The sequence below is a fragment of the Mus caroli genome, unplaced genomic scaffold, assembly GCF_978045245.1.
Source record: "Mus caroli unplaced genomic scaffold, Mus_caroli_1 scaffold_19, whole genome shotgun sequence".
In the NCBI taxonomy this organism is placed as follows: Eukaryota; Metazoa; Chordata; class Mammalia; order Rodentia; family Muridae; genus Mus; species Mus caroli.
Window position 1 is genome coordinate 66,895,041 of NW_028227274.1, and position 11,883 is coordinate 66,906,923.

General features: G+C 41.1%; 1 long non-coding RNA gene across 1 annotated transcript; it reads left to right on the forward strand.

Moving 5' to 3' along the window:
- The first annotated feature begins 283 nt into the window (after window positions 1-283).
- Window positions 284-9,257, forward strand: LOC147000319 (uncharacterized). The gene is made up of 3 exons (XR_015046023.1): window positions 284-403; window positions 4,774-4,911; window positions 9,053-9,257. It is a non-coding gene; the product is annotated as an uncharacterized LOC147000319 (long non-coding RNA).
- The last annotated feature ends 2,626 nt before the right edge of the window (window positions 9,258-11,883 follow it).

The following is an 11,883-nucleotide window of genomic DNA, read 5'->3' on the forward strand; positions in this document are numbered from 1 at the left end:
GTTAGAGGAGTCCCTGGCACTCATACTGTTAAATGATGGTAGAGTCAAGTCTTCTACCTTTCAGTCATCCAAGGATCATTTAAGTTCTAGAAGTTGTGTAAAAATAATAGAGTGTGATGTCCTTGCATGTCAAATAAATAAGATTGTACAGAACAAGCTAACTTTTGATAACTGGTTAGTGGAGGTGTCTAGACCGTATACATAAAGTTTCCTTTTCTGTTTACAGAGATCTCACGCAAAACAATCACATACAATTTTGCTTCATTCTTCTTTGCAGAGAATCTATCCCCCACTGACTGGGCTGACGTCATTTCAGTCTGAATAGCCTCCCACCCCTTGGGAAACCACCCCACTTCTACACCATGGGGTTCTGTGATGCTGTCCATCAGACTACACTGCCTGTGTAAGTAGACTACATAAGGTATCTTGTAGCCACAAGGTGTTTTTCTTTTGTTTGCAATTATGTAAACTAATGGATGAACAGTTTGGATTAATGATAATAATGGTCATGGTAGTTGTGTTTACTGAATAAAAGATGCTAAATGTGTCTTAGGTTTGGATGAGCAAAAACTGGTCACTGTAAAAAAAGAAAGAGGGGCAACACACTGCTCTGCCAGGCTTTCCTCACTTCCTAATTGTATCCACTGGCATCTGAGAAAAAAGAAGACGATGTTTAGAAGTAATATCCCATATAGAGTTAACAAAACCCAATGGTTTGATCCAATCAAGTCCGCTCTATATTCAAAATAGCCTCTGATGTGCATGCCAACTTTTGCAGAGCCAGTAGTGGACTGGGAAGAAACAAACTGGTAGCAGAGAGTGAAGACTCCATATGTTGATTGTTAAAAAATTACAGGACTCAGATGAGAAGCTGGGGATCCTAATGTGTGGGGGCGTGCCCTTGCTCCTGGAAGAAAGTCATGCTGGAGGAGGGACAGTGTGCTCGGATGTCATTCTCCTTTGTTCAGTTCAAATTATGTGCCGGAGATGTCATGGGGGTGTATTCATTTGGACCCCTGGAGGCAAGGGCTGTGAGCAAATGGGGGTGGCTTCTGTGGGAATGCTCTGAGTTTACCAACAGAAAGGATAGCATGGAGGAGGAGGTGGAGATGAGGAAGGAGAGGTAAATTATCATCCTTATCATGCAGGGCATCATTCTCCCTGCTGGGAAATGGGCTGCCTTAGAGGGCCAGAGACCTAAAATAGACCTTTGCCCATGACTCAGAGGTTGCCTTGCCCTTGCTCTGATGGCTTAATTTGCCTGACGTGTTGGTGCCATGTGAGTCATACCACCTAGTAAATGGAGTCCAGTGCTCTTGAAATGGTCGATTTACCTCACTGAGGGATTTGTGATGACTCTGTCTGTCTGTCTGTCTGTCTGTCTGTCTGCTGACCACCTGTCTATCTGTTTTATGTCCTCACATCGTTTGCCAAGGTCTTAAAAATATCAGGTATGCTTGGCTGAACTGCAGCTTTTTGAAATGCTTATTTAAAATCCTAGCCTCCCTCAAGTACATCAGAATGTGACTGTGCTTAGGAGCTAAAAGAGTTAAAATAAAATCATTAGGTCAAGACTATTAGGTCAATGCTATTGAGGCAATCAGACACACCCAGAGGGAATGTTATATGTGGACATAGAGTGATAATGGCCATGTTCCAGTCAAGGAGAAGGGTCTAGAATAAAAGCAACTCTGTCAACACCTGGCCTGCTAGGTCTTCCAGACTCCCAAACAGTGAGACTGTGAATGTCTGTGAGCCACCTGGTCAGTGGAACTTCCTTACATTAGCCCCAGCACACAGATAATGCAGGAGTGCTTCTATCCCACCCGCCCTGTGCTAACCATGGCATTGGAGGAGGCAGCCTGTGCCACGCCCTGGGAGAGCCTGTGTGGCTCATTCCACCAAGGCTGGTTTATGCACACTCAGCACATGGCTCTTCACTCTGTGGCCCATACATTTCCAAGTGCCAAGCGGCAAAGTTATTATTTTTTTTTTCACATAAAAAAAAAAAGTCAAGCTGATCAAAGAAACAAACACTTTTAATGAAACATATGTGGGACACTTAGAAGGAGAAGATTTACAACGTGTCTGCTGTGAAACCAGAAGGCTTATGGAAAGTGTGAAGTCGGAGGACAAAGATACCAGGCTCTGACGCCAGAGGAGACATGGCCTAAATATTAAACAGAAGGGAAAAATAATTCCCTTCCATAAAATCACAATTCATTTCCGCATCTAACATAAATCACTAATACACACGCAGGGCGTTCTCATCTAACCAGACTCAGTTCTTTCCACACCCATCACAATGGTGTACACTTTGATCTCGGGGAAGGAAATTAAATTCAGACACTGAGATATAAAATTCTCAGGGTTGCTTAAAAACCGAGTTGTAAGTAGGTTCCCTCCCCTATTAGAATTTTTAAGGATTAATAAAAATGTGGGCATGTTTTGTCTAGCCTTAAATAGTAGATGATGTCTTCCTTTTGAATTCTGGGACTGAAATAAAATCCTTCCTAAGGATAGGACAGTGATTTCTCTTTGCATTCTGGTGTCACTGACATTGTATTCAAGGTGGTCACATATTTCAAGTGACACAAAGCTGTTTATTTTTTTAAAATACTTTATTGAGTTGATGTTATTTAAATAACCAGAGAAGCCCCTGGTGCATATGTGTGTGGTAGCCTGGATGGCTGTTATGGGGGTACAGTATGTATTTGCCATGGTATCTAATGTGTGACCCCAGCATTCTTTCCCTTGTATTTATAAAACATCTTACTTTAGAGCCAGTGGTAACTGTACTCTTAGAAATTGAGAAATTCTAGTGCTGGTGGCAGTTGCAAGCTCAGACACTGGGTAGTATAGGAAGGGCCCCCGAGCGAGAGTTAATGCTGGCCCCACCTCGTCGTGACTCTTCTTTCCTGTTATTTCTTATTTGCCTCCATTTGGGTTCCCAAGGATGGGGTCTGCAATACTCTCTAAGAAAATTTCCCTTTCTTATCTCCTAAAATGATTAGGGACGTCATGAACTAGGGCCCTTCAAGTGTATCTAAAGATATATGCACACATATAAATGAGTGTTCGTATAGGGGTGTGAGAACAGATCGTAATATGTGAAGGAGTGTGTAAGTCAGTGAGGGAGAGTGTGAACAAGTGTGGGGTGTGGGAGGGTGTGTGAGTGTGTGGGAGACTGATGTGACCGTGTGAGGGTGTCAGTAAGTGTTTTAGTGGATATGCTTTGAAGTATGTAAGAGTGTGTAGTTATGTGAAGGAGTCTGTGTGAAAGAGTGTATGTATATGAAAGAGTGTGAGCTTATGGTGGGGCATGCCTTTAATTCCAGCAACCTGGAGGCAGAGGCAGGTGGATCTCTGTGAGTTTGAGGCCATCCTGGTCTACATAGTGAGTTCGAGGACAGCCAGGGCTACACAGAGAAACCCTGTGTCTAAAGGCCAAACAGAACAAAACTAAAGGAACAAACAAAATGTGTGTGAGATCGTGTAGCTCTGTGTGTGAGATTGTGTAGCTCTGTGTGTCTGTCTCTGTGTGTGTGTGTGTGTGTGTGTGTATGTGTGTGTCTGTGTGTATGTACATGTGTGTACGTGCACGTGTGTGCTTGCAGCACACACCTTTGTGTAGAAGGCAAGGATGGAGACATGGCCAGGGTTTAGAGTTATTCCCTTCTGTGAATTCAAGTAAAGAGACATCTTGTGGGGCTTGACTCTGTTCTCAAGTGCCAGGGTGGCAGACGGGTTTAAGTGGTTCAGCTTCCATGACACTCCTGGTGGGATAGTTCTAGGGACCAAGACACTGCCCAGCTTCCAAGACAGCTTCTTTTCCTCCATGTCTTTATTTCTACCTGAAGGCAGATTGTTCACTTGCTCTCTGTGGTCCGCAAACCTCTGAATATCACAAAGCTCCTTTCTTTCATTTTATTCCTTAGAATCTTTAGAAAAAAAAACCAACTTAGTTCTGTGAGAATTTTATACAGTATGACTTGGCCATAGTCACTCCCCCTCCCCCACATCCTTCCAGATCCACCTCTCTTGTCTACCTAGCCAACTCCATGTCCTCTGAAAAGAAATCCAAAACTTCCTCATTGAATCCAGGTTGTGCTGCCCATATATTCTTGTATGTATGGCCTTCTTCCGGGGTAGGTCTTACCTACCAGTGACAACACTATTAAAGAAAACCGACTCTCCCTCCCTTAGCAGCTGTATACTGCCAATAGCTCCTTAGATAGGGGTGGGATTTAGTGCCCACCTCTCCTCTCTATGCTGGGATCTGGCCTGCCTTAAGTTTGTACAGGTCTTGTGCATGCTGGTACAGTGCCACTTTAGGAAGTCTGTGAATGCACTAAGTGTGGTTCTTCACAGGTTATTTCAAACTAGATATAGGTTTGAATTTTCTATACATAGATCTCCTTGATTTTAGTAGAATGAACTTAATTGTTAAGCATTGCTAAATTTAGGGTAATTATTTTTCTCAGGCTGCTCTCTCCTATCTGTGGGTGCTAGAGCACAGCTATCATAGCTCTGAAGTAGGCAGTTGTATTTTTTTTTTTAAACTTCAGAACAGTCCTCTCCATGGAAGAAATTGTCTGGATCTTTCTGTGCCCACCACTCCCTGCTCCTGTATCTTGATAATGTGATCATAACTCCATGAGTCGGGCGGGGGTGGGGGTGGGGTTGTCACTGTTTAATGAGAACAAGCCAGTGTCAAAGGCATAATGACCCGGGAAATTAAAGAGATTATTTTTTATTTGCCTATTGCAACAGGGAGAGTATTCATTAATGAGGAATGTCTCAGAGAAGGCAGAAACAAAGAGAAAAGAGTTTCCTTGAGGTGATCAGCCAAAGAACCTTCACCAGCCTTAGAGCCCAGCCTGGAGTGATAGAGCATTGATTCTTACGTGGGTGAGTAGGTGCTTCTTCGAATGTTCCCACCAAATAGGAGAAGATGCAGGTATTTCTCACCCATCTCTGTTTTCTGAAAGCTCCCTTCCAAGCGCAAAGGCACGAGAGCAAGCCAGCTGTGATGCCATCTTCAGAAGTGCCAACTTTTGGCTTTGTGTCGCCAAGCTTCTAAGATTGAATAATTGTGACAACTGCTTGTCTTTTTAATTGCACACTCCCAGGAAAAATGATATAATAGGTACTCATTAGATCACTCTGATATAAGTGGATAAATAAAAAAAGAATGTCATATATACCATCTTAAAGAATTGTTTTTATGATTTCTGCTTGTGTGCTTCTGTCTAGCGTTGGGCTAAGCACATGTGATTTCAGGTATTCTTGGAGATGTTGGGCTCCCTGAGGCTGAAGCCACCAAATGTGGGTACTGGAAACCAAGCTCTGGTCCTTTGAAGAGCCACATATGCTGTTAACTGCTGAGTCATCTCTCTAATGCCATGTCCATCATTTTGAAAATTAGTTACTAGTGCCATATCTGTCAAGATTTTGGTAGTCTCGTTTGATAAAGTTATCTTTAGAAAATGTCAATCATTCCAAAGCTCTCACAGGAATATGTCTGGATGAATCATAGAAGATAGTAACTAAAGTGTTTTTTTTTTTTTCTCAATAATTGTTACAGGGACCTCAGTCTTCCACTTCTTAAACCAGTGCCATTAAAGAAGTCAGCCAAATCCAAAAGAAGCCAATAGGAGACACATATTATTAGTATTTTTAACTTATGATGAAGATCATGGAATATCCAGTCATTGCAAGAAGATGGATTTTTGAAGAAAAGAGGGGATTTGATTTTTTTAAAAAAATCTAACAATCAAAGGACTTAGGGAATAGAGATTATACTGACAAAGGAGATGAGGGTGTTGGTTGCTGTAGGTATCATGCTCCTTCCCTTCAGGTAAACTCTTGGACATTGAATACGATTCTATATAGCATGAAGTCTAGAAACCCCCAACAGGTTTAGGTGTTTCAAAGCAGACTGAAACCTTTGCCATCAGCATTCTGTGGAAAGGACCCTCGTTTCAATTCTACTGTGCAACCATCAGGGAGAAATGGTAGTGGAGGCTGTCAGGGTTGCTGCCTCTTTGTGTGTTATCTTTTAGCTTTCCTTTCCTTTCCCTGGCATTATAAAATATAAAATATAAAGAAAAGATGCACCTACATGATTAGAAGCCTAATGTCTAGGTTATCTTTTTTATTAGAATTAGTGACCCAATAACATCTAATAACCTTCAGGTAATGCTGGAACGTGTATCTCTAGTCCTTATAACCACATATTATCAATTTTTATAAAACATGTGAATTAATACGAGGTTTAACTTTCAGATAAGCCATGTGCTTGTCTCCAGAAAAAGCAGAATCCAGCTCTAGAAGGCTGAGGATGATTGCAATATTCATAGAGAAAAGGAAGCACATACCCTAGAATTTGAGAAGTCTTTGCAGGATGTATCTGTATCTGAGTTCTCTAAGGTTGTGGGTTGGGATCTGTTGTTGTTTTATATGTGAGAGCCTCATAATAAATCTCATTTGTGTACCACCAACTATCACATTCTAAGCAATGACTTTCAAATTGTGAGCAGATGGACTGGAGTCCAGTAATGGTATGTCTGTAGAAAGGACTTGTGAAATAATATTCCCCAACATTGGTGAGAAAGAACATCTGATGTTCCCTGTACACAAAGAAAAATGTTTATCATGAGTTAAGGATTTAGACGTCTGGGACATTCACACACACCCTTATAAAGCTGCAGGAAGAATCCTGGCAATATGCTCACATGGTGTGTGTGTGTGTGTGTGTGTGTGTGTGTGTGTACAGAAGTCACATATTTTGATGCAATTGATCAGAATTGCCCATGTCTTTCCATCTGAGAAATACCTTTGTAACACTTCCCTGTGTGTTGGACAGCTGGGATAGCCATTGTCATATTTTGGGAGAGGAAATTTAATTGAGAGTGCACTTATGTCAGATTTTGGTTGGATATATTTACATTGTTCCAGTTACTTTTGTATAAAGTGTAATTGTTTAAGTTGATTGTCTAGGTACCCAAATCAGTACCCCACACCTTTCTGTCACTCACTGTGTCAAATCATCTACTCATGGCACAAAGCTATAGGGCCACAAGTTACAGTCTGGTGTAAAGATACCCACTAGAACCATTGTATGGCACTCATTATGCCCAGCCAGGTGCTGTCAATGCAAAGTTCTTCCACTTGCAAGCTATACAAAAAAAAAATGTAAAATCAAACACTCAGCTCTTATTAATAGCTAATCAGAGTAGAAATTATTCACCAGAAATAAATCCCGGGATTTATCTAGCTCAACAAAACTGTAATTGTATTACCTGTTTTTAAAGAGGTAGTTCCCTAAATTTATTAAATGCATCTCTGTATGACTTAGGTTCTTTCTCTGCTCTATCCACAAAAGGCTTGGGACACTTGACTCTAGGAAGAGCTTTTTTTTTTCCCACCTGGCTCTGATGTCCTTGAGCTGAGTGAGGGGTTGGACCTAGACTTGTGTGTGAAGGGTTAGCTGTTGATGGGTGGCTTGTCCTGGTGTCTTTGGTTTGAAACATGGAGATGCTATTTCTGGAGATGTGAGATAACCCAAAAAGTATGCTCTATTGTGAGTATAGAAAGGTAGCCAGTATGGTTGGGCAGATGATCAAAGGAACAGGAAGAAAACAGGACGCAAACTCAAAGTAGTAAATCCTTAACATCTCCTTTCAGACTGCTTCTAGTGTCCTTTTGGCATAGCCCATCAGGAAACTCTGGCAAAGGAGAAGTATGGTGTGGTGTGTGTAGTTGTAACTCCAATGGTGTTGACATGGGCATCATGGGTGGTAGTAGAACATTTGTCTGGCTTTGGTCTCTGATTCCTCGGAAGGATACTCTAAACTCTCAATATTCTCAAAACTGAGTGTATTTGCTCTTCATGAGCCCTGTGGATTGTACAGCAATTCTGGCTAATAGATGACTCCCCGGGGGATGGTTACCATATCCTGTGAAGCTTGGGTCCTGGAACCTCAAGTAAGGACAGAAATTCAGACACACATACAGAAAATCTGTGGTCAAGTGGGGTGAGTCATACCTATTGCTGCCACCACCTGCAACTTCAGTGTGTTTATTATGTACAGCACAGGGAGGAAGGGTTAGCCAGTCTAGGTAGGAGGTATAAGTAGGCAAGCTGTCTCAGGCTGTAAACATCCATGAGAAAGAGGTAACTACAGTTGCTACTTTTTATACACACTGATAAATCCTCTATACACAATCCTCCTTTACTTCCATTTTAGAGTCTGACCTACATGGAGAACGGCTCTGCCAATTTCCTCTAGGATTGAGACTTTGGAGTCCTTCACAAGGCTGTGCCCCAGGTCAATGAATGTTCAGTCAGGATTCTACTTATCAGAAAGACTAGTCAAGTATGATGAAAGATTCGGAGTGAGCCTTTTAAACCAGTATGATCTCTGGGCAGGAGACAAGAGCTGGGGATTGAATAAAATTGAATGGACAATTATTTAATCAGTCATGCCTACTGAATGAAACTCTAATAAAAACTTAGACCACCAAAGCTCATATCTTCCTTTTTGGTGAACATACCAATATTCTAGGACAGGGATGTATCTTGGCCTTTCAAAGTATAATTACAACTCATTTTGTGTCCCAACATTTGATCTGTCCATGTGTACTTGATAGAAATGCATATTTTGCTGTTATTTGGTAGAATGCTCTGTGTATATCTCTTTGGTACAGTGAACCTATAGAACGTCCAACTCTTTTCTTCCCAGTCTTCTGTCTGTTTGCTTATCACCCTTGAAAGTGAGGTTTCATAGTCACCTGTTACGTGTCTACTTGAGGTTGCAATCACTATTGTGTACTTCTGTCTTTCAGTCTGTCATTGTTTGTTTCATATGTTTGTAAACTCTGATGTTTGTTGCATATATGCTAATTATTTTTTGATGAATTAACCCTTTCATGACTATATAATGTCATTCCTTGTTTTCTGGCCTCTTCTAATGAACTCCAGATTAATTATATTGGCCAAGTCCGCTATCTGTTGTGGCTTGAATGTGTTTGAAATCTTGCTTTTCAGGTGATAGTGCTGCTTGGAAAGGCTGTGAAACCTCTAAGAGTTAGATCCTGATGGAGACAAGGGGTCACTGGGGACAGCCCACGGCTCTTTACAGACTGGCCCTGCTTCCTGGTCTCTCTCTGCTTCCTGGCTGTTGAAACAATGTGTCCGACCAGACTCATGCTCTTTCCTCTTCATGATGGATTGTACCCCTTTGTAACCTTAAACTGGAATAAACACCATTTCTATTATGTTGTTGTGGCCGTTTTATTGCAGCAATGCCTAAAGTAACGAAAGCATCTCTTTTGGTACAATGAAAGCAGTACACATAGAGATATGCCAAGCATGATGTGTGTGGATAGGGGAGTGTGCCTTACCAAAGAATAGTTTGGTATTCTGGAGAATAATGGATTGGAGCATGAAAGCGGAAGGGTGAATAGGAACCAGACCACCAAGGGCACTAACTTTCATACCAAAGAGCTTCGATGTTTTATCATGGGATGCTTTTAAATAGGAAGCTCAGATTTATATTTGTTAGCTCTTTTACATTGCACCATTGAGAATGAAACGAAGGGGGATACGATGAGAAGGAGTAAGACGACTGATGTGTGTGGCAATGTATAGGGAGATGATGTGATCCTGAAATAGTGCAATTGTGATGGTGTCTTCCTTCAAGACTTCTTAAGTACAAGGCTGGATTCAGATCCAGAGAGGTGAATCTCTGTGACCTATCACGTGAAACTAAAAAGAAAGACAACACAAAACCATAAAACACAAAGCTTATGTGTTTGGTGAATTCAGATTTACCCTTCAGATTTTTGTTTCCTAAAACTCCAAGTGGACTTTTTGACTCTGGCCTCTTTTCCTTCTCTGATGCCTCCAACTACCTGGTTAGTCTTCACATGGATTAGTGTGGTCTTTTGGTAAGAACCCGCTAGTTGCATTGCTGGGTCACAAGGCTGATGGATCATACACTTAGACTTGAGCTTTCTAGAATCTATGGTATTCACTACAATTATTATTGAAGCCTTCTTCTAGAGCAGTGGATTTCAGTGTTCCTAATGCCGTGACCCTTGCATACAGTTCCTTATGTTATAGTTGACCTCCAACCCATACAGGTTTTTTAATTGCTACTTCATAACTCTAATTTTGCTAGTGTTATGAATTACAACGTAAATATCTGTGTTTTCCAATGGTTTTAGGCGACCCCCGTGAAAGGGTCTTTCAAACTACCCAAGGAGTCAAGACCCACAGGTTGAGAACCAGTGCTGTAGATTATAAATGCACATGTGACTAAGCCAAGCCCAAGCTCCAAATCTACAGAGGCAGAGCACTTGGTATTAGGTGTTCTACTGATTTGGAGCTAGGTTGTCTGAGTGTATAGTTTAGCTTTGCACTCATGACTACGGTGATCTTGAAGAAGAGAGAAGCAAACAACAGTCACAATAAAACTTCTCTGTACTTTAGATTCTCCATCTGTAAAATAGGATAAGCAACAGTATTTGCTGTCCGATTCCTTCTAATGACTAGAAGCAATGAGCACCTCGCTTGGCACAGAGTAACTTCTGGACAGATTCAGTGTTCAGTCCTCTTCCTCTTCTCCAGTCTAGAACTCCGCCAGTTCTAAGCTCTATGTCACTTTTGCCATATTGATGACTTGAATATTTATCTCCAGCTCTGATTCTCTTCTGTATTCCCAATCTAACTGTTTCTGTAAAAGCTGCCTATTTCAGATGGGCTAGGACATCCCATAACCAGAGCTAATAGCATGAGCAAAGGATGATGGGACAGGATCTCACCTCTCATCTGGCTTTGCTGCTTATGTGATTATAGCGGTCTTGGTTTTATAACTTGGATTCCTCAGTCTGTATTTCTACAGATGAAGGTGATTTTGGTTCATAAAATTCCAAGTAGACTCTTTGACCCTGAACTCGTAAAGTTAAAGTAAAAGTACAAATAGAAGAGATGATTCTATTTTAATCTCTCTAGTAGACCCTACATGTTTTGGCTCCTGGTGTTCTGAGTCCTAGGCCAATGTGTTCTGTCATTAACATACATCAGTAAGAGCTTGAATTCTAGCTCCACCAACTGTCTGGCTAGGAATTCTACTTAACCTTGATAAAGAGATTGATTATTTTTAGGAGCTAGTTGGCAATGAACCACCAATAATCAGGCTGAGAGTGATTTAAAGAGTAAGAACGTGTATCAATTTCAATACAGCCCTTCACAAGTGGACTCTCATGGTGGTTACAAGGATGACTCTGAGTCTGCATCATGAAGCAAAATGATGTCAGAAGATACAGAAGATAGGAAGCATGAGATGCAATATTTCTTTTCCCAGAATAAGGTTATTTTTTTTCATTTTTTTTTCTGTAAAACATAAGTCATTCTAAGAAACTCCAGAAAAATTTCCTCAGCTTCCATTGGGCTCAGGTGGATTTCACGTTTATGTTTTACCTGTAAGGTATCTTGGGAAATCCACCCAGGACATTGGCAGACACTATCGAGTAGTGGTTGACTCCACCTACATGAGGGGGCTTTTGAGGGGTGGGAGGGACAGTATCTTGGGAGAAGACATCCAACAACATCTATGAACAAAAGCTAGTCCAAAAGCTTACAAACTCAATGGGTGGACATACTAATTTCTTACATGTGTTTAAACTAATCTTTAAGCTCACCAAATGCTTATATAGTGGTTAAAATATACCAGGTATTGTTTTTTATCAGTTGATTTATTTTTCTCAATTTGCTAAGGAAAAGTATTGCTATGATCTTGTTTTATAGATGAGGAAATCAAGATACCAAGAGATTAAAACTGGCTGTGAGTATATGACTATGAGTCACAGCCTGTA